This window comes from Rhynchophorus ferrugineus, unplaced genomic scaffold (genome assembly GCF_030347505.1).
Source record: "Rhynchophorus ferrugineus isolate W39M unplaced genomic scaffold, kcgeb_rfMv2 rfM4, whole genome shotgun sequence".
NCBI classification, from domain to species: Eukaryota; Metazoa; Arthropoda; class Insecta; order Coleoptera; family Curculionidae; genus Rhynchophorus; species Rhynchophorus ferrugineus.
This window is the reverse complement of record NW_027472583.1, coordinates 4,944,006-4,968,880: the sequence shown is the minus strand read 5'-3', so window position 1 is coordinate 4,968,880 and position 24,875 is coordinate 4,944,006. Positions and strand designations below refer to the sequence as shown.

The 24,875-nt window shown below is 32.2% G+C and overlaps 1 protein-coding gene across 3 annotated transcripts in view; it reads left to right on the top strand.

The window, feature by feature from the left end:
• Positions 1-24,875, top strand: part of LOC143196616 (uncharacterized) — a 126,968-nt gene that overhangs the window by 42,540 nt on the left and 59,553 nt on the right. The window contains exon 1 of one of the 3 annotated variants that reach the window (XM_076404455.1): positions 15,513-15,638. The exons of the other annotated variants lie outside the window; for them this stretch is intronic. The gene's annotated coding sequence lies outside the window, so the exon portion shown is untranslated. Of the gene's footprint in view, positions 1-15,512; positions 15,639-24,875 lie in introns of those variants that run through there. 3 annotated transcript variants of the gene reach the window in all.

Sequence of the window (24,875 nt, the reverse complement as noted above, 5' to 3'; positions counted from 1 at the left end):
AAAAAGGACAGTTTCTACGGTTTTTTCACAGCATTATTCGTGTAATGTGAGTTTTTCAATCCCTTTGGTGACCAACAATTTCTTAGCCTTTTTTCCATATATATACTCAGGAAAAATCGCGATTTTTGGCGATTTTCAGACTTTTCGTTATAACTCCTGTTTAAATCATGATACATTATTGAAAATATCAGTACTCATGTAAAATCAACTGCTTAATAAGATAGTAGCATAATTTTTGGTATAGGTTCTAAAGTTTCAGTTATATCAAAATTATGTTCCTTTTGCAGAATAATTATGTAAACTCAATTATTGCTCATATCTCAAAAACTATGCGCTTTCTCCAAAAAGGACAGTTTCTACGGTTTTTTCACAGCATTATTCGTGTAATGTGAGTTTTACAATCCCTTTGGTGACCAACAATTTTTTGGCCTTTTTTCCATATATATACTCAGGAAAAATCGCGACTTTTGGCGATTTTCAGACTTTTCGTTATAACTCCAGTTTAAATCATGATACATTATTGAAAATATCAGCACTCGTGTAAAATCAACTGCTTAATAAGATAGTAGCATAATTTTTGGTATAGCTTCTAAAGTTTCAGTTATATCAAAATTATGTTCCTTTTGCAAAATAATTATGTAAACTCAATTATTGATCATATTTCAAAAACTATCCGCTCTCTCCAAAAAGGATAGCTTCTACGGTTTTTTCACAGCATTATTCGTGTAATGTGAGTTTTTCAATCCCTTTGGTGACCAACAATTTTTTAGCCTTTTTTCCATATATATACTCAGGAAAAATCGCGATTTTTGGCGATTTTCAGACTTTTCGTTATAACTCCTGTTTAAATCATGATACATTATTGAAAATATCAGTACTCATGTAAAATCAACTGCTTAATAAGATAGTAGCATAATTTTTGGTATAGGTTCTAAAGTTTCAGTTATATCAAAATTATGTTCCTTTTGCAGAATAATTATGTAAACTCAATTATTGCTCATATCTCAAAAACTATGCGCTTTCTCCAAAAAGGACAGTTTCTACGGTTTTTTCACAGCATTATTCGTGTAATGTGAGTTTTTCAATCCCTTTGGTGACCAACAATTTTTTGGCCTTTTTTCCATATATATACTCAGGAAAAATCGCGATTTTTGGCGATTTTCAGACTTTTCGTTATAACTCCTGTTTAAATCATGATACATTATTGAAAATATCAGTACTCATGTAAAATCAACTGCTTAATAAGATAGTAGCATAATTTTTGGTATAGGTTCTAAAGTTTCAGTTATATCAAAATTATGTTCCTTTTGCAGAATAATTATGTAAACTCAATTATTGCTCATATCTCAAAAACTATGCGCTTTCTCCAAAAAGGACAGTTTCTACGGTTTTTTCACAGCATTATTCGTGTAATGTGAGTTTTTCAATCCCTTTGGTGACCAACAATTTTTTGGCCTTTTTTCCATATATATACTCAGGAAAAATCGCGATTTTTGGCGATTTTCAGACTTTTCGTTATAACTCCTGTTTAAATCATGATACATTATTGAAAATATCAGTACTCATGTAAAATCAACTGCTTAATAAGGTAGTAGCATAATTTTTGGTATAGGTTCTAAAGTTTCAGTTATATCAAAATTATGTTCCTTTTGCAGAATAATTATGTAAACTCAATTATTGCTTATATCTCAAAAACTATGCGCTTTCTCCAAAAAGGACAGTTTCTACGGTTTTTTCACAGCATTATTCGTGTAATGTGAGTTTTTCAATCCCTTTGGTGACCAACAATTTTTTGGCCTTTTTTCCATATATATACTCAGGAAAAATCGCGATTTTTGGCGATTTTCAGACTTTTCGTTATAACTCCTGTTTAAATCATGATACATTATTGAAAATATCAGTACTCATGTAAAATCAACTGCTTAATAAGATAGTAGCATAATTTTTGGTATAGGTTCTAAAGTTTCAGTTATATCAAAATTATGTTCCTTTTGCAGAATAATTATGTAAACTCAATTATTGCTCATATCTCAAAAACTATGCGCTTTCTCCAAAAAGGACAGTTTCTACGGTTTTTTCACAGCATTATTCGTGTAATGTGAGTTTTTCAATCCCTTTGGTGACCAACAATTTTTTGGCCTTTTTTCCATATATATACTCAGGAAAAATCGCGATTTTTGGCGATTTTCAGACTTTTCGTTATAACTCCTGTTTAAATCATGATACATTATTGAAAATATCAGTACTCATGTAAAATCAACTGCTTAATAAGATAGTAGCATAATTTTTGGTATAGGTTCTAAAGTTTCAGTTATATCAAAATTATGTTCCTTTTGCAGAATAATTATGTAAACTCAATTATTGCTTATATCTCAAAAACTATGCGCTTTCTCCAAAAAGGACAGTTTCTACGGTTTTTTCACAGCATTATTCGTGTAATGTGAGTTTTTCAATCCCTTTGGTGACCAACAATTTTTTGGCCTTTTTTCCATGTATATACTCAGGAAAAATCGCGATTTTTGGCGATTTTCAGACTTTTCGTTATAACTCCTATTTAAATCATGATACATTATTGAAAATATCAGTACTCATGTAAAATCAACTGCTTAATAAGATAGTAGCATAATTTTTGGTATAGGTTCTAAAGTTTCAGTTATATCAAAATTATGTTCCTTTTGCAGAATAATTATGTAAACTCAATTATTGCTCATATCTCAAAAACTATGCGCTTTCTCCAAAAAGGACAGTTTCTACGGTTTTTTCACAGCATTATTCGTGTAATGTGAGTTTTTCAATCCCTTTGGTGACCAACAATTTCTTAGCCTTTTTTCCATATATATACTCAGGAAAAATCGCGATTTTTGGCGATTTTCAGACTTTTCGTTATAACTCCTGTTTAAATCATGATACATTATTGAAAATATCAGTACTCATGTAAAATCAACTGCTTAATAAGATAGTAGCATAATTTTTGGTATAGGTTCTAAAGTTTCAGTTATATCAAAATTATGTTCCTTTTGCAGAATAATTATGTAAACTCAATTATTGCTCATATCTCAAAAACTATGCGCTTTCTCCAAAAAGGACAGTTTCTACGGTTTTTTCACAGCATTATTCGTGTAATGTGAGTTTTACAATCCCTTTGGTGACCAACAATTTTTTGGCCTTTTTTCCATATATATACTCAGGAAAAATCGCGACTTTTGGCGATTTTCAGACTTTTCGTTATAACTCCAGTTTAAATCATGATACATTATTGAAAATATCAGCACTCGTGTAAAATCAACTGCTTAATAAGATAGTAGCATAATTTTTGGTATAGCTTCTAAAGTTTCAGTTATATCAAAATTATGTTCCTTTTGCAAAATAATTATGTAAACTCAATTATTGATCATATTTCAAAAACTATCCGCTCTCTCCAAAAAGGATAGCTTCTACGGTTTTTTCACAGCATTATTCGTGTAATGTGAGTTTTTCAACTTTGGTGACCAACAATTTTTTGGCCTTTTTTCCATATATATACTCAGGAAAAATCGCGACTTTTGGCGATTTTCAGACTTTTCGTTATAACTCCAGTTTAAATCATGATACATTATTGAAAATATCAGTACTCATGTAAAATCAACTGCTTAATAAGATAGTAGCATAATTTTTGGTATAGGTTCTAAAGTTTCAGTTATATCAAAATTATGTTCCTTTTGCAGAATAATTATGTAAACTCAATTATTGATCATATTTCAAAAACTATCCGCTCTCTCCAAAAAGGATAGCTTCTACGGTTTTTTCACAGCATTATTCGTGTAATGTGAGTTTTTCAACTCCTGTTTAAATCATGATACATTATTGAAAATATCAGTACTCATGTAAAATCAACTGCTTAATAAGATAGTAGCATAATTTTTGGTATAGGTTCTAAAGTTTCAGTTATATCAAAATTATGTTCCTTTTGCAGAATAATTATGTAAACTCAATTATTGCTCATATCTCAAAAACTATGCGCTTTCTCCAAAAAGGACAGTTTCTACGGTTTTTTCACAGCATTATTCGTGTAATGTGAGTTTTTCAATCCCTTTGGTGACCAACAATTTTTTGGCCTTTTTTCCATATATATACTCAGGAAAAATCGCGATTTTTGGCGATTTTCAGACTTTTCGTTATAACTCCTGTTTAAATCATGATACATTATTGAAAATATCAGTACTCATGTAAAATCAACTGCTTAATAAGGTAGTAGCATAATTTTTGGTATAGGTTCTAAAGTTTCAGTTATATCAAAATTATGTTCCTTTTGCAGAATAATTATGTAAACTCAATTATTGCTTATATCTCAAAAACTATGCGCTTTCTCCAAAAAGGACAGTTTCTACGGTTTTTTCACAGCATTATTCGTGTAATGTGAGTTTTTCAATCCCTTTGGTGACCAACAATTTTTTGGCCTTTTTTCCATATATATACTCAGGAAAAATCGCGATTTTTGGCGATTTTCAGACTTTTCGTTATAACTCCTGTTTAAATCATGATACATTATTGAAAATATCAGTACTCATGTAAAATCAACTGCTTAATAAGATAGTAGCATAATTTTTGGTATAGGTTCTAAAGTTTCAGTTATATCAAAATTATGTTCCTTTTGCAGAATAATTATGTAAACTCAATTATTGCTCATATCTCAAAAACTATGCGCTTTCTCCAAAAAGGACAGTTTCTACGGTTTTTTCACAGCATTATTCGTGTAATGTGAGTTTTTCAATCCCTTTGGTGACCAACAATTTTTTGGCCTTTTTTCCATATATATACTCAGGAAAAATCGCGACTTTTGGCGATTTTCAGACTTTTCGTTATAACTCCAGTTTAAATCATGATACATTATTGAAAATATCAGCACTCGTGTAAAATCAACTGCTTAATAAGATAGTAGCATAATTTTTGGTATAGCTTCTAAAGTTTCAGTTATATCAAAATTATGTTCCTTTTGCAAAATAATTATGTAAACTCAATTATTGATCATATTTCAAAAACTATCCGCTCTCTCCAAAAAGGATAGCTTCTACGGTTTTTTCACAGCATTATTCGTGTAATGTGAGTTTTTCAATCCCTTTGGTGACCAACAATTTTTTGGCCTTTTTTCCATATATATACTCAGGAAAAATCGCGATTTTTGGCGATTTTCAGACTTTTCGTTATAACTCCTGTTTAAATCATGATACATTATTGAAAATATCAGTACTCATGTAAAATCAACTACTTAATAAGATAGTAGCATAATTTTTGGTATAGGTTCTAAAGTTTCAGTTATATCAAAATTATGTTCCTTTTGCAGAATAATTATGTAAACTCAATTATTGCTCATATCTCAAAAACTATGCGCTTTCTCCAAAAAGGACAGTTTGTACGGTTTTTTCACAGCATTATTCGTGTAATGTGAGTTTTTCAATCCCTTTGGTGACCAACAATTTTTTGGCCTTTTTTCCATATATATACTCAGGAAAAATCGCGATTTTTGGCGATTTTCAGACTTTTCGTTATAACTCCTGTTTAAATCATGATACATTATTGAAAATATCAGTACTCATGTAAAATCAACTGCTTAATAAGATAGTAGCATAATTTTTGGTATAGGTTCTAAAGTTTCAGTTATATCAAAATTATGTTCCTTTTGCAGAATAATTATGTAAACTCAATTATTGCTCATATCTCAAAAACTATTTGCTTTCTCCAAAAAGGACAGTTTCTACGGTTTTTTTCACAGCATTATTCGTGTAATGTGAGTTTTTCAATCCCTTTGGTGACCAACAATTTTTTGGCCTTTTTTCCATATATATACTCAGGAAAAATCGCGACTTTTGGCGATTTTCAGACTTTTCGTTATAACTCCAGTTTAAATCATGATACATTATTGAAAATATCAGCACTCGTGTAAAATCAACTGCTTAATAAGATAGTAGCATAATTTTTGGTATAGCTTCTAAAGTTTCAGTTATATCAAAATTATGTTCCTTTTGCAAAATAATTATGTAAACTCAATTATTGATCATATTTCAAAAACTATCCGCTCTCTCCAAAAAGGATAGCTTCTACGGTTTTTTCACAGCATTATTCGTGTAATGTGAGTTTTTCAATCCCTTTGGTGACCAACAATTTTTTAGCCTTTTTTCCATATATATACTCAGGAAAAATCGCGATTTTTGGCGATTTTCAGACTTTTCGTTATAACTCCTGTTTAAATCATGATACATTATTGAAAATATCAGTACTCATGTAAAATCAACTGCTTAATAAGATAGTAGCATAATTTTTGGTATAGGTTCTAAAGTTTCAGTTATATCAAAATTATGTTCCTTTTGCAGAATAATTATGTAAACTCAATTATTGCTCATATCTCAAAAACTATGCGCTTTCTCCAAAAAGGACAGTTTGTACGGTTTTTTCACAGCATTATTCGTGTAATGTGAGTTTTTCAATCTCTTTGGTGACCAACAATTTTTTGGCCTTTTTTCCATATATATACTCAGGAAAAATCGCGATTTTTGGCGATTTTCAGACTTCGTTATAACTCCTATTTAAATCATGATACATTATTGAAAATATCAGTACTCATGTAAAATCAACTGCTTAATAAGATAGTAGCATAATTTTTGGTATAGGTTCTAAAGTTTCAGTTATATCAAAATTATGTTCCTTTTGCAGAATAATTATGTAAACTCAATTATTGCTCATATCTCAAAAACTATGCGCTTTCTCCAAAAAGGACAGTTTGTACGGTTTTTTTCACAGCATTATTCGTGTAATGTGAGTTTTTCAATCCCTTTGGTGACCAACAATTTTTTGGCCTTTTTTCCATATATATACTCAGGAAAAATCGCGATTTTTGGCGATTTTCAGACTTTTCGTTATAACTCCTGTTTAAATCATGATACATTATTGAAAATATCAGTACTCATGTAAAATCAACTGCTTAATAAGATAGTAGCATAATTTTTGGTATAGGTTCTAAAGTTTCAGTTATATCAAAATTATGTTCCTTTTGCAGAATAATTATGTAAACTCAATTATTGCTCATATCTCAAAAACTATGCGCTTTCTCCAAAAAGGACAGTTTCTACGGTTTTTTCACAGCATTATTCGTGTAATGTGAGTTTTTCAATCCCTTTGGTGACCAACAATTTTTTGGCCTTTTTTCCATATATATACTCACGAAAAATCGCGATTTTTGGCGATTTTCAGACTTTTCGTTATAACTCCTGTTTAAATCATGATACATTATTGAAAATATCAGTACTCATGTAAAATCAACTGCTTAATAAGATAGTAGCATAATTTTTGGTATAGGTTCTAAAGTTTCAGTTATATCAAAATTATGTTCCTTTTGCAGAATAATTATGTAAACTCAATTATTGCTCATATCTCAAAAACTATGCGCTTTCTCCAAAAAGGACAGTTTGTACGGTTTTTTCACAGCATTATTCGTGTAATGTGAGTTTTTCAATCCCTTTGGTGACCAACAATTTTTTGGCCTTTTTTCCATATATATACTCAGGAAAAATCGCGATTTTTGGCGATTTTCAGACTTTTCGTTATAACTCCTGTTTAAATCATGATACATTATTGAAAATATCAGTACTCATGTAAAATCAACTGCTTAATAAGATAGTAGCATAATTTTTGGTATAGGTTCTAAAGTTTCAGTTATATCAAAATTATGTTCCTTTTGCAGAATAATTATGTAAACTCAATTATTGCTTATATCTCAAAAACTATGCGCTTTCTCCAAAAAGGACAGTTTCTACGGTTTTTTCACAGCATTATTCGTGTAATGTGAGTTTTTCAACTCCTATTTAAATCATGATACATTATTGAAAATATCAGTACTCATGTAAAATCAACTGCTTAATAAGATAGTAGCATAATTTTTGGTATAGGTTCTAAAGTTTCAGTTATATCAAAATTATGTTCCTTTTGCAGAATAATTATGTAAACTCAATTATTGCTCATATCTCAAAAACTATGCGCTTTCTCCAAAAAGGACAGTTTGTACGGTTTTTTCACAGCATTATTCGTGTAATGTGAGTTTTTCAATCCCTTTGGTGACCAACAATTTTTTGGCCTTTTTTCCATATATATACTCAGGAAAAATCGCGATTTTTGGCGATTTTCAGACTTTTCGTTATAACTCCTGTTTAAATTATGATACATTATTGAAAATATCAGTACTCATGTAAAATCAACTGCTTAATAAGATAGTAGCATAATTTTTGGTATAGGTTCTAAAGTTTCAGTTATATCAAAATTATGTTCCTTTTGCGGAATAATTATGTAAACTCAATTATTGCTCATATCTCAAAAACTATGCGCTTTCTCCAAAAAGGACAGTTTCTACGGTTTTTTCACAGCATTATTCGTGTAATGTGAGTTTTTCAATCCCTTTGGTGACCAACAATTTTTTGGCCTTTTTTCCATATATATACTCAGGAAAAATCGCGATTTTTGGCGATTTTCAGACTTTTCGTTATAACTCCTGTTTAAATCATGATACATTATTGAAAATATCAGTACTCATGTAAAATCAACTGCTTAATAAGATAGTAGCATAATTTTTGGTATAGGTTCTAAAGTTTCAGTTATATCAAAATTATGTTCCTTTTGCAGAATAATTATGTAAACTCAATTATTGCTTATATCTCAAAAACTATGCGCTTTCTCCAAAAAGGACAGTTTCTACGGTTTTTTCACAGCATTATTCGTGTAATGTGAGTTTTTCAATCCCTTTGGTGACCAACAATTTTTTGGCCTTTTTTCCATATATATACTCAGGAAAAATCGCGATTTTTGGCGATTTTCAGACTTTTCGTTATAACTCCTGTTTAAATCATGATACATTATTGAAAATATCAGTACTCATGTAAAATCAACTGCTTAATAAGATAGTAGCATAATTTTTGGTATAGGTTCTAAAGTTTCAGTTATATCAAAATTATGTTCCTTTTGCAGAATAATTATGTAAACTCAATTATTGCTTATATCTCAAAAACTATGCGCTTTCTCCAAAAAGGACAGTTTCTACGGTTTTTTCACAGCATTATTCGTGTAATGTGAGTTTTTCAATCCCTTTGGTGACCAACAATTTTTTGGCCTTTTTTCCATATATATACTCAGGAAAAATCGCGATTTTTGGCGATTTTCAGACTTTTCGTTATAACTCCTGTTTAAATCATGATACATTATTGAAAATATCAGTACTCATGTAAAATCAACTGCTTAATAAGATAGTAGCATAATTTTTGGTATAGGTTCTAAAGTTTCAGTTATATCAAAATTATGTTCCTTTTGCAGAATAATTATGTAAACTCAATTATTGCTCATATCTCAAAAACTATGCGCTTTCTCCAAAAAGGACAGTTTCTACGGTTTTTTCACAGCATTATTCGTGTAATGTGAGTTTTTCAATCCCTTTGGTGACCAACAATTTTTTGGCCTTTTTTCCATATATATACTCAGGAAAAATCGCGACTTTTGGCGATTTTCAGACTTTTCGTTATAACTCCTGTTTAAATCATGATACATTATTGAAAATATCAGTACTCATGTAAAATCAACTGCTTAATAAGATAGTAGCATAATTTTTGGTATAGGTTCTAAAGTTTCAGTTATATCAAAATTATGTTCCTTTTGCAGAATAATTATGTAAACTCAATTATTGCTTATATCTCAAAAACTATGCGCTTTCTCCAAAAAGGACAGTTTCTACGGTTTTTTCACAGCATTATTCGTGTAATGTGAGTTTTTCAATCCCTTTGGTGACCAACAATTTTTTGGCCTTTTTTCCATATATATACTCAGGAAAAATCGCGATTTTTGGCGATTTTCAGACTTTTCGTTATAACTCCTGTTTAAATCATGATACATTATTGAAAATATCAGTACTCATGTAAAATCAACTGCTTAATAAGATAGTAGCATAATTTTTGGTATAGGTTCTAAAGTTTCAGTTATATCAAAATTATGTTCCTTTTGCAGAATAATTATGTAAACTCAATTATTGCTCATATCTCAAAAACTATGCGCTTTCTCCAAAAAGGACAGTTTCTACGGTTTTTTCACAGCATTATTCGTGTAATGTGAGTTTTTCAATCCCTTTGGTGACCAACAATTTTTTGGCCTTTTTTCCATATATATACTCAGGAAAAATCGCGATTTTTGGCGATTTTCAGACTTTTCGTTATAACTCCTGTTTAAATCATGATACATTATTGAAAATATCAGTACTCATGTAAAATCAACTGCTTAATAAGATAGTAGCATAATTTTTGGTATAGGTTCTAAAGTTTCAGTTATATCAAAATTATGTTCCTTTTGCGGAATAATTATGTAAACTCAATTATTGCTCATATCTCAAAAACTATGCGCTTTCTCCAAAAAGGACAGTTTCTACGGTTTTTTCACAGCATTATTCGTGTAATGTGAGTTTTTCAATCCCTTTGGTGACCAACAATTTTTTGGCCTTTTTTCCATATATATACTCAGGAAAAATCGCGATTTTTGGCGATTTTCAGACTTTTCGTTATAACTCCTGTTTAAATCATGATACATTATTGAAAATATCAGTACTCATGTAAAATCAACTGCTTAATAAGATAGTAGCATATTTTTTTGTATAACTTCAAAAGTTTCAAAGTTATATCAAAATTGTGGTTTGTTGGAAAAAAAATTTAACTCTGATATTGTTCATATCTCAAAAACTATGCACTTTATGTGAGAAATAATAGTTTTTATGTTTTTTTTTACAGAGACTAATGCTATTCTTATTATATGAAATTTTAAGTTCATCAGTGATATATGATATATTTTGATGATGCAGATTTTATACAAACAGGGTATACAATGCTCTAGAGGCTATAGGGCCAACCTTATCTAGCAAAACATCCACTGGGTTTTTAATTGATTAACAGACAAATGTGGCAACGTGATTAGGGACAGTATCAATATCATCATGTCTAAGTCTTTCTAAGCGTGAAAAGATATTGTCAATGCAAGTTAATCTTAAGGCTTTAGCAATATAGGACATGTCAATTGGAGTTATAACAAGAGTTTTCTATAAATAATCGGAATTAACTTAAGACATAAGACCTACTATAATAATAAAATTAAATAATATTGATAGGGCGTTTAACAGACTTTATATTCTATATGTAATATAGAGTTTAAATGGCTATATAACTCCAATTAAAATTTTCTATTCTTTATTTTTGAGCTAAATTAATTATCGCGTTGCTAGTTATATAATAAGATACCGTTTGCTATAAAATACTCGTTCAACTCTAACATTTGAATTGCATGACTACAGGAATGTGATATTTATATAACCTTATGTTTTTCTTTCAAATATACATATATGTTGAACTTCTCTCCGATTCAGTAATCCATCGTTAATAGAATAATAAATAAATATATGCTATGTGTGCATAAAATCACATTGTCCCGTTATTCTTATATAAGTTGCACAAACAAGGCAGGTTCATGTTGTTAGCGTCATGTTGAACACAAATTCCCACTTTGAATTTTGATTTAAGTTGATAATTTTTTCTAATCTAAAATGAGAGACTAGCTGAATTTCAATATGTATAAGATCATGACATAGAAAACATCTGCATATATTTTAAATATAACATTGAAAAGTTCTACCATAGTAAAACATTTTTTGGCAAAATTAGTGTTTTTTTATTCAACATAACTCCCTTCAAGGGTGGTACACTGATTATAACAACCCCCCAACTTTTTGATACCATCTTTGTAGTACGATTTGTCCTTTGCTCCGAAATAGGCCCCAGTTTTGGCGATCATCTTTTCATTCGACGAAAATTTCTTCCCAGCGAGTATTCTTTTGAGATCTGAGAACAGGAAATAGTCGCTGGGGCCAAATCCGGATTATACGGTGGATGAGGAAGCAATTCGAAGCCCAATTCATGGATTATTGCCATCGTTTTCACTGATTTGTGACAGGGTGCATTGTCTTGGTGAAGCAGCATTTTAAATGCGCCCGTTTTTCGGCGATTTCGTCCTTCAAACGGTCCAATAACGCTATGTAATAGGCGCTGTTGATGGTTATTCCTTTTTCAAGGTACTCAGTGAAAATTAGTCTATTCGCCTTCAAAAATATTTAGGTGAAATGTTATTGCTGAACTGACGTGACGGAAAATCGGAAGTAGTTCAGTGTAAAAGCCATTTAGTTTGCTCTTTATGCACTAACTAGTAGTGGTTAGAGCGTTCAGCTCACATGCGGAGGTTGCGGCTTTAATGCCCGATGAAGTTAACGTATTTTTGTTGTTCTAGTTTCGTTGGAACATTTGTCAAACTTCCTAGACTAGGTAGTGAAGCCCTTCTTATATTCAATCATTGTATCTTTATTCCTATTTTACTTCATACGGACTGCAACTTTACTTGGCCTATCCATTTCAATACTTTATACTGCATAATTTATTGAGTAAATATATTACACTAAAAAGAGAAAATATTTCTGAATAAAATATTTTTAACAAAAAAAATTACCCGATTTCAAAAAGTTAATAAGAAACTCACTAAAAAGTAAACAATAATTAAATTTATATTTTAACACCAAAAAAAAAATGTTTTAAAATAAAACATGTACGTAATAATTTTAATAACTAAATAAAAGTAAACAAAAATCTTATTTAACATATCAGTGGTATTTTATATTCTACTATATACACACAATTTAGCTTAATACCTACCTAATCCTATTTATCTATTTTCAATTTTATTACTATTATATAACTAACTACCAACTCATTTTATAACATATACATAAAAGTAAATAACGAACAAAATAAAATTAATTTGTTGCTCGGCACTGAAATCAAAGTTACTTTAAATAAGTTAATTAAACCAACGATTTGCAAATAACAGTTATTACAGTTTACACAATATCTCTTTTTTGGGAGTGTTGTAGATCTTGTTAACTGTCGCTTGTAGCTTTTCTATAGTTCTAAGCAGGGCAAAATGTGTTGTTACCAAATGTTTCAAGTAATGTTTTTTGTTGTTGGGATATAGGAGTGGAGGGTATGTCACTTTACATTACATTCAAGAAACATCAATTTGCTCATTTTGTAGATATATCCTTAATTGACAAGTAAGTCCCATACTCGGTCAAGCGCTTGTTGGACGTCCAGGAATATTACAGGGCAGAATTTATTTCCATTCTATACACTCAGTCTATTGTTGAATGGTGATTTTGAAATCTTAGATTAGAACTGGTGTTTAGAAGTAATTTAAAAGAAGTTTCTAAAACAGTTTAGATGTAACAGAAAGCAGCAAGATACTGAATTATCATTAAGCATTAAAAGTATTAATTATGTTCATGATGAATGCTTTTCGTGTAAGTGCTTTCAATAATCAAGATAAAAACATCAATTCCAGGACTGGCAGCAATAAAGAGGGGAAGGGGGGTAATATACTTTATGATCTGATTTTTCTCTTGTTGTTGGGATAACTTCTTTTACAGCTTAAGTTTTGAACTGATTTGATCCTCCCTTATTAATATAACTTCATTAATGTTCAGAAATAATTCAACTGGCTATCTAAATACTAAAAAATATTATTAAATATTAAAAAATACAAAAAAAAGTATTTAAAAAAATTGTCCTGTGTTATTATATTATTTTTGTCATTAAGATAGTTAAAAACAAACTGGTAGTTAATATAAAATATAAAAAATTTGAATCGTATTTTACTATTTAAAAAATGAGTTATTTCTAGCAGAAATTTTATTATTCATATTAACAGTTATTTGTCACCGCACTGAATCATTACTATTCAACTTTAACATTTGATTTGCATCGGTGAAAGAAGACTTGCGTAACGTTGTATTTTATGTTTGCATCTCTAATAACTCGATGAAGGTCGAGATGATTTTAAAGCAATTATACAGTGCCCGAAATTATTTATTTCGCAAATAAATCAAGTTAAAAATAAAACTATAATATTTTATGATAAATAGTGTCTCAAAAACGAAATAAAACATGTGTTTTTTTATATATCTTAAAGTCTCCTTTTACCAACTATGGGTTTATCTGGACTGGGCCTAAAGTTTAACGTGGGCTCCACCGTCCTCAGCATTAAGCCTACCGACTGGCGAGTGACTAACTTTAGAAATCATCCCAGAAGACATCCACTAGACTTACCAAGCCTAGTTAGTGGCGTGACTGGGATCATTTTCCTTATCGGATTTTACACTCTTGCCTAGGACAATCACAAATTTTAAACAGTCACGAACATAAATTTACGACCATGCCACAGCAGGATTCGAACCCGCGGCTATCGCAACAGTAGGAGGATCGTTCTACCGCCTTTACCACTGCGCCACCGAGCCGGCAAAACAAACTAAACAAAGAAAGTTAGAGCCCAAAAAATGGGTCAAGAAGATGTTAGCATCAATTATTTGAGATGTAAAAGGAAAACTGTTTAAAGGTTACCTGAATAGTACCTTGGTAAAATTATATAATATTTCAAGAAAATAACAATCGCTTATATATCTACTAAAATATCAGCGAATTACATATTAAGTGCTATATCCATCTTATTCTCCACATTTAGCTCCAACTTATCACTTTCATGGAATAAGAGAGCCGATGAAATATATGTTAATAATATTTGGTATTCTCTTTGGGTCTCCGTTTTTATTAATTACATCTTACATTAGATATGCAAGCAAGGCGAGTACGGGATTAATACATCAGTATGTATTTCCCAAAGGAAAATACAACTAAACTACTTAAGCTAAAGTTGAGAATACATTTATACACTAAACAAATTCGTGTTGTTTTATTCCCTACAATCTTCTGATTTTGTGTGTTGTCCAGTATCTGTATTGCCTCCTATATTTCTTGATATTTAGTAAGGTTGCTAAATAACATTAATGTTTTAAGGCGAAATCTCCGATCACTGCATAGTTCAATTTGATTTTTCGAGGTTATCGTGCAGCTCTTCATTAGTTATGTAGCGAAAAGCATTGGAATTTAATTATAGAACTTTGTTTTAGCAGCGTTGGGTTACTAGGTGATGTATTACTGAACGACAAAACTTATTGAACGATTCAGTACGCCATAAAAAATTACAAAAGCCTTTTTATTAAATCTCGAACACACACAAAGACAATACACTGATTCTGTTTTATTAATATTCATAATCGATCAAGGCTACCTGGAGACCAACGTCCCACCTTCTTCTCATTAACATCCCGGAAGATCTTGGTGACTGCGTACGTACCGTCCCGATCAGCAGGTTCCTGCCAGCAGAGAACGATTCCAAACGAGCGTTGTCAGTGACCTTTCCGTCGAAAAGAATGACAAGGTGAATTCTTGGTAGCGAAACAAGTGAATTTCAGTTTACTGGTCTAGTTGTTATTTTTTCTTGGTTGTACAATTGCGTAAGATCTTGAGCACAACATTCCACAGTCATATCAGCGTCCGTGCTGGGAAATTATTCTCAGTTGCTTTACGGTCGAGGGTTTGAACAAATCGGCTCCACTGCGAAGGAATAATATCTTTAACGCGATGTGATTGTATGTTCTCGCTCTCTCTCTAATATATTTGTTGATATCGATTTTATCTTTTTCTACTAGAAGCGTGAGTAAAGCTTATTATTTTTATTACATTTCTACAGTGTGTGGCAATAAAAACTTCGTATTTTAATTATGATTGTGTACTCTGCTTCTTTTTAATTTTAAAAAAAATTATTATCTTCTTATAAATCCACAACATGTAGATCCCTTCAATAAGTGATCTGTACAAATTTATAAACTAGTATTTTACTCAATTTAATTACTATTCTATGTTATTTTAAAGGTTATTTTATGTGTCTATTAATCAGGTTGGTTGATAGTAAAAGTTTTCATTTACACACTTCACTGGCGAATGCATTTGAGTACACTGGCACTCTTTCAGGGCACCTTATAATAATTCTTTGGATTATATTCTTTATGGTTTCTAAAAGGATATCGCATTGAATTAAGTTGTTACTGCCATAATAATTTATTGTCGAATCTGTGAAGGATGTCTATGTTGGATTTGCTGGTAGTACTCCATAGCTCGACAGCAGTATCTCATTAACCAAAGACATTTTGTACGTACGCCAAAATATCTAGTTCAGTTTAAACCCAAATTATTTACGCTTCATTAGTATATATTTCCTCCAAGTTAAGCGTCAATCTGTATATATTCCCAGATATTTAACATTATCTTCTTGCGGGAGTTCATGGTTATTTAGATTTACCGAAGGACAAGTTCTTTTACTCAGAGTGAACGTCACGTGAGTGGATTTTATCTCATTCCTCTTCATACTGAATTTTTTCGTCTAGAAATGGACTTGGTTGATGAGATGAAGTTGTAGATTCATTGTGGCCGAAATTTAATCATTGTTCTCCAGCTGTATACAAGAGATATAACAAAGATGTAAGGACACTGCCCTATGGAACACCTAAATATATTGGATGTAGTTCAGTGTATTTGTCACCCTGTTTCACAATAAAGTGTCTGTCTGTGAGATAGGAAATGTATATCTGTGAAATATAAGAAATTAAGTGCAAAAAGAGAGCTAAATCAGTTTAGTATGGTGGATGGGGGAATGATATTAAAAGTGCTCGATGAAATAGTCACCAATAATCTGTGCTATGTGAGCTATTGATGTCTATCTGAAATTTTAGGATGGGAAGCAAATAACAGTACTCGAGCAGTATTCTCTTAGAGTAAGGAAGGCGTTATACATAACAACAAATTTATAAACTTATAACAATGCTGATTTCCTACTGACTGAAAACCTTGAGAATTGGTCAAAAAGAACAATGGAAATGTTAAATGGCGTTTTTCTCGCATTTCTGCCATTACCTAGTCAGAACTATAGAAAATAACGGAGCTTTTACGTGTCATAGTTACATATGGAAGATGAAAAGCGGGTTCACTATAACAAACTAAAGCTGATAAACTCGATAATAATGGGGATAACCCTGGCATATTTCCACATCTACCAAGAAGTCCAATATCCATGGCGCGAGAGAATTATTATTTATATGAAAAGATCAACTCCTTGATGCCTTGCAGAAGACCTAAGTAAACTTCTTCTGATTTAATACTAAATAACCTGGCTGAGCCCCTTATACCAGGCTTTATTGAAAGTTTGCGATACGTCCAAGAATATAGCTTATCAAATTTTGGTATCTTCGTTTGCTTCTTCACTGATGTCTAGGTTGCAATGTTTCTAGTCAATTGTTGAATGTTTGTTCATAAAATCAAACTGGCGTGCATGTATTAGATTTTTTATGTCTATATTCAAAACATTAAGCAAAAAATGCCTAACACGGAAAATGACAACAAGAACATTAATAGAAACCGTTCGAAATCAAACCGGTGACTTCATCGATCTGAATTGCTAATCGATGATTGTTTGGTAAGAGGTCGCAACCGACACCAAGCGAGCATGCGAAACGAGATCATTTTCATCTTTTCTTTCGGCTTTTCGATTCATGCATTTCATCATGTTAGGGACGGCGAAAAAATATCGATATATCGATAATATTTTAATATATGTTATTTTGGTCGATATTCAATACCAATTATATAAATTTTTGTAAATAAGAGTATTAGTAACTTGTAGTTGTAAATTAAAATATCGTTAATAAAGTTTTATAGGACTAGGATAGAGTTTTTTGAAGGAAAGTAAGGTTTGTTGTAAGGGTTTTCAAGTGAATTTTGTGTGAAAAAATAGGAAATATCGATATTGTTAAAAATAAGTATCGATAACGACTATTACAATGACAGCGATATATTGATATTTTTTTAAAATATTGAAATCGATATATCGATATTTTTCTCTTCGGCTGACATCCCTAGTTAGCGTACCGCAATGGCGGTGTTTCATTTTGTACCATCAGCTCACGCGCCGATAACAAGAACGGGATATTAAGCAACATTAACAGGACTTGTAATGAATCGTTGAACATTACGTGTGCGGCAAATTAAATCAATTTTCCTATGCTGTCGTAACAATCCAAGTATGTACCAATACAATCGACATTTCTTCCAGTGATATTACCTATTTTATTAGGATAGTTCTGTATGTATCATAAATAAAAATCAATTACCGTGGCAGTTAAGACTTTTGAGGAATATGTGTTCTAGAAGGAGATGAAGACATTGATGTAATGGAACTTAATATATTAATGACGCTCGTGTAGAAATAAAATATCTGCTCTACAGTTTTCCTAGACAACGTTTTCCATAAGCTTTTGATAACATTTGGCATGGATATTTAATATATGAACAAAATGCTATATAAGTTTTTAAACAACTTCAATTCCCATCCTATCTAACACAAAAGAATCTTTTGATTATTAACATTTCTCAGATGGACTCTGTAGGACTACTGTAGACTAGGTTATTTATTCCACAGCAACTTCAATCCATATTTAGTGGCTTTACTCTCATGACTGTGACCAATGTGCCAAATATTCATTAACTGGGGGTATTTTTCAAAGCATTATTATTTACATCCGTAAGTAAAAGATCAAAACGCAAGTGTGTAAAAGCGCTACTGAGAAAACAGTTTTCAGTGACAAGGATGAAATTAAAAATACTTATGAAATACTATCTTTAATGTCACGAAGTAATGATATATAATGGTACTGACAGGTAATATTACATTCGAGACTGAAGCATGCTCCGGAATCTTTTAAGGTTGCTCGAATAATTATGCTTAAAAAACTGAAAAACAGGTATAACAAGTTGGATTTTACTGACTTGCCACCAGTCATATTAAATTTATTTGACAAACTGATGTGAAAACGTACTAAACCATTTTAGATATACCAGATTTCCATTTTGGATTTCGAAATAACCACTTGACAATCGACCAAGTGCACAGAGTAACAGCGGTTGTTTAAAAGGTATTCGAAGTAAAGAAATACTGCCCTGTAATATTCCTGGACGTCTCACAAACTTTTGACTGGATATGACATTTGATACGAGGGTTATTATTTATATTTTGGGAATTGGCAACACTGTCATGAGAGTCCATCGGACGATTTCGTCGTAAAGTTTGATGTTCTTGACGATACACGTACTACGCTACTTGTTTATTTTATATTTAGTTGAAAGTTTCGTCTCGGCAAAAAATGGAACTGAATCGTGAACATTTTCGTGCGATGATTTTTTACGATTTTCGACGTGGATTATCACAACAAGAGTGCATCAATCAACTTAATTTGACATTTGGCGATGAAGCACGATGGAATAATTAAGCAAGATCGTCATGTCACCTATTGTGAGATTGAGGCATCCCTAAGCATTGGTTCCATCAGCATATGGAGATTTTACATGGACACTGTGTGAAAGTTATGTTCGCGTTGGATCCCACACAATTTGACAATCACTCAAAAAAAGGCTTGTGTCGATTGGTGCAAAGAAATGCCTAAGAAATTCAATCGCAGTGCTTCGAAAGACGTTTAAAAAATCGTGACAGATGACGAATCATGAATATATTCGTATAAGTCCGAAAGAAAGCAGCAATCGACTGTATGGGTGTTCCAAGATGAACCAAATCCAACAAAAGCTGTTCGCGCACGAAGCGCTTCAAAATAAAATGGTGGCCTGTTTCTTTGTTAAAACTAATCATATTGCAACAGTGCCTCTAGAGGATCGTAGAAAAGTAAATTCTTATTGGTACACAACAATTTGTTTGCCAGAAGACTTCGGTGAAATAAGGAAAACAAACAAGGGAAGCCCGATTGTTCTTCATCATGACAATGCGAGCTCTCACACATTGGCTCAAACAAGAGAATATTTGAGCACTCAAAACATCAAGTTCATGTGTCATCCGCCATAGAGCTCTTATTTTGCACCCGATGACTCCTTTTTGTTCCCATCCGTGAACTGCTCTACACTCCTGATATTCCAACAACAAAATAAACAGTACTGGGCCGATGACACAGTTATCATGGCAAAAATATATCTCTGCCTAAAGCTGTAGACGGATACTCAGTCCAGTTGGCCACCACTTTGGTATCAGTTTCTGACTTATAAAATAGTTATAATTTGCAACCATATATAATTTGTACCTTTATAGTTGCATACTATTATCAAGCGTATTCACAAATAAATTCTTATGAAGTTCTCTTGGATATGTTGAAATATGTGGCAATAACGAATCCAAAAAAATCCAATCCAAAAAAATAGAGCAAAAAAATCCTCTAAAATGATACGAACATACTAAATACATTCACTAAACATACGAAAGTCTTATTAAGCTTTTTTCGACTTTTAAATGAAGATGTTCTATAAAATCACCAACAAGATGAGTCATTTCCATTATGAATCACATTAAAAATATATGGGCTCCTTTCACTTCAATTAGCTCGTTTATATAGCAACAATCATAAGATAAACAAAAACATCCATCACCTTAACACGATAAATTTACGATAAAAAGTAGCAAATTGTTACGCTATATAAACCGCAAAATAACTAGACATTTTGTAAATTTAGATTACTGCAATTTAAATGGAATAACTAAAAAAAAACACCAAATCATTTAGAGCTACATTGTATCGATATTTGTGATAGGAAAAAAGTAAAGTCAAGGAATATTATGTTATACAACATTAAATTTGTTCTTTATTCGAAATTATTTGAGAATAAAAAGTTTAATTGATATTTTGTTATTTGCCGCGAAAAGAACAAAAGAATCAACTTAATCATTCATATAAAATAATTATGTTTAAAATTTTTTAACCTTTCTTCTTGGTATGTAACAGATCAATTGAAATGTCCCCGGCCTGACACATAGATGGCGCTACTAGAATTAAATCCATAAGTTTTTTAGTTAGCCCTAACCTTCAAAAGATGCGTGTATAAATTTGACAGGTGTGGATAAAAGGGAATTTTGCGTGTTGATAAAATATTGCTTTTTGAAGGGAAAAATATTGTTGAAGCAAAATATAGTTGTTCCGGACACTGCCCCAGGAAAATCAACCATAAAGGATGGGTATGCTAAGTTTAGACATGGTGAAATGAGCACTGAAGACGGTGAACGCAGTGGATGCCCAAAAGAGGTTGTTGCCGACGAAAACATTTAAAAAATCCACAAATTGATTTTGAATGACCGTAAATTGTAATTGAATGAAATAGCAGACACTCTAAAGATATCAACTTAACGTATACATCATATCATTCACGAATATTTGGGTATGAGAAAGCTCTGTGCAAAGTGGGTGCCGCGCGAGCTCTCTTGTGACTAAAAACAACGATGAGTTGATGATTCGGAGCAGTGTTTAAAGATAATCAAGCGTAATAATCCCGAGTCGATATGTGACAATGGATGAAACATGGCTCCATCATTTCACTCCGAAGTCCAATCGACAGTCATCCGAGTGGACTGCACACGATGAACCCACTCCAAAGCGTGAGAAAACAGTCGGCTGGCAAGGTCATGGCGTCTGTATTTTGGGATGCCCATGGAATAATTTTCATTGACTACCTTGAAAAAGGAAGGATCATCAACACCGATCATGGGCAGATTGTGGAACTACGAGAGTAATATTAAAAAATATATATATAAATTCATCATCGGTTCCATTGCAGTTATGTGGGTCATACACTGGTACATTAACCACGATACCTAGCTAGGTAGGTAATCACTGGATTTCTGACGGGCACGACGCTATACACCGATATGTCTGAAATACTTTACAAAACGATTACGACAACCGATAGACGATATGTACCGTAACGAAAATCTGTATACTTGTTCGTGAGATGCGTGTAAATGTTACCTTTCTAGGTCGGTTACGAGCTGGGTTTTTCGCGTTACATTGTCTCGAAAATGACCATGGATAGGCCGGCAAAATGGAAAGTTGTTCGGCGGGTTCGTAGAACCCGATACCACCAAATCAAAATCATAAACATATAGAATTTGATTTTGACGAGTTGGTTATTTATAAACAGATACGGCATTCTTGGGGATTGGGAATTATAAGGTGGGTCATATGTTGGTTTATGCAACCGAGTAAAAGTTTTTACTTTATTTATTAATAATTTAGTAGTAGTAGTTGCCGACTAACTTACATTTGTCTCTACAGTAACTTAAAACTAGGTAGTTATCTAGGAAAACATAACAGGTCAATTGAAAAGTCCCCGGCCTACCATAGAAAAATACATTTTTTTGGCAAAATTAGTTTTTATTCAACATAATTCCCTTCTAGGGTGATACACTGATTATAGTGATCTTCCAACTTTTCGATAAAATTTTTGTACTACGATTTGTCCTTTGCTTCAAAATAGGCCTCAGTTTCGACGATCACCTCTTCGTTGGACGAACATTTCTTCCCAGCGAGCACTCTTTTGGAATCTGAAAACAGGAAATAGTCGCTGGTGGCCAGATCTGAAGAATACGGTCGATGAAGAAGCAATTTGAAGCCCTATACATGGATTTTTGCCGTCGTTTTCACTGACTTGTGACACGGTGCACTGTCTTAGTGAAGCAGCACTTTCTATTTCTTTAAATGCGGCCGTTTTTCGGCGGTTTCATCCTTCAAACGGTCCAATAATGCTATATAATAGTCGCGGTTGATGGTCCTTCCTTTTTCAAGGTAGTCAATGAAAATTATTCCATGCCCATCCCAAAATACAGACGCCATAACCTTGCTAGCCGACTGTTGCGTTTTCCCACGCTTTGGACCGGGTTCATCGTGTGCAGTCCACTCGGATGACTGTCGATTGGACTTCGGAATGAAATGATGGAGCTATGTTTCATCCGTTGTCACATATCGAATCAAAAACTCGCGTTTATTGCGCTTGATCATCTTCAAACACTGCTCCGAATCATCAACTCATCGTTGTTTTTAGTCAAGAGCTCGCGCGGCACCCACTTTGCACAGAGCTTTCTCATACCCAAATATTGGTGAATGATATGATGTACACATTCAGTTGATATCTTTAAAGTGTCTGCTATTTCATTCAATTTCAATTTACCGTCATTCAAAATCATTTTGTGGATTTTTTAAATGTTTTTGTCGGTAACAACCTCTTTTGGGCGTCTACTGCGTTCACCGTTTTCGGTGCTCATTTCACCACGTCTAAACTTAGCATACTAATGCTTGATGGCTGATTTTCCTGGAGCAGTGCCCGGAAACTCGCCATCAAGCCAAGTTTTTGCTTCAACTATATTTTTTCCCTTCAGAAAGCAATATTTTATCTACACGCGAAATTCCTTTTTATCCATTTTTTTCACAATAACAAAAGTTGCTTCACTCCAAATTCTATAATTCACAAACTAATGATCCGACAGCTGTCAAATTTATACACGGATCTTTTGGGGGTTAACTAAAAAACAAATGATTTAGATTTTATTCTAATAGCGCCATCTATGTGTCAGGCAGGGAACTTTTCAATAGACCTGTTATAGGCCCTTTCATAGCAGTGTTTTTACTATTTAGAACACTTCACAACACAACTAAAAGATTACATGTTTGGGTCTGTGACCAAGTTCAGTTTTATCTAAGAGTTGCAGCAACTTCAGTTCATGATATGGTTTCATTTTTATTATTTAATGAAGCAAGGAACTTGTCTTTTAAACAAATTTTACAATTATAATTTTGAGTTTTTGACAAATTACCGTATAATATAATTAAAGCTACTGGCATATAGCAATAGACATTCATTTGAACTTGCTTTGTTCATTTCCTAATATTGTTCAGTATCAATATACTTATACATAATGCTATAATGGTATGGTATTCCCCAACGCTATTATACAAATCTAGCAAATCTCATTAAATCTCAATGTGACATAAATACACTTTTTTTATGAACAACCGTGTTTTATGAACAACACTCGTGTCAGTCGTGCGTAACTCGCCCCCCCTCAGGAAACAACCAAAGGGATATATGTGGTCGTTGTCCCCTCTGGACAGCTTATAGTTCTTGTACAATTATATGTATCGCCTATGCATTCGTCCGCAGTTTCCCTTTGATAGTCTTTGTTGTGAACACTGCTATTATCCACATTTTCGTGGTATACGCTGGTTTGGAATGATTTGCCATATTTTGATTATTTCAAACTCCAATATTATACAACTCTGTAACTTAACTACTACAATCTGCCTTTGGTGGCCGTACATCATGAACTGAAAGCTTCTGTCCAAACCCCAGTAGACTATGTTAGTTCAAAGCTCTCCACATTCTTACCGCACGTTCATTTTAATTTAACACTAGTTTTATAACATTACGTTAGACAAAAAACAGAGCAGAGTAAAATCAAATAAAAAAACCGCGCTGATTAGTCGGATTATACTCTCAACTTGACCTAAAACCAGAAATATTGATTTATTAGTCTATTAAAAATCATATTTAGTCCAAATAGGACTTCAAATATGGGGTTGCGCATATTTCACAAACACCAAACCAAACCAACTACTAATGCAACGATGCCAAAATAAAGTATTTTGACTAACTACCACTGGTTATCGCTACATAACTAACGAATAACTACCTTATGACCTCGATGTCAAACGGATTTACGAAATTATCCAAGATTTCGCATTAAAACATGATATAGGGTTACTAAATTATACCAACATAGAAGAAATACAGCTTGGACAACACGCAGGAAATCTGAAAACTAAAACGAATCAAACCACATGAACTTGTATGAAGTGTTTAATCCTAATTTCTGCTTAAGTAGTCTAATTTTAAATTAGGAAATACATACTGATTTATTTATCCTACATTCTTCTTGGTTTAATACTGATGCAACTACAACACAACAATAGTAATACATTAACTATTTTTATGAATGATTGATAAATAAATCACTTA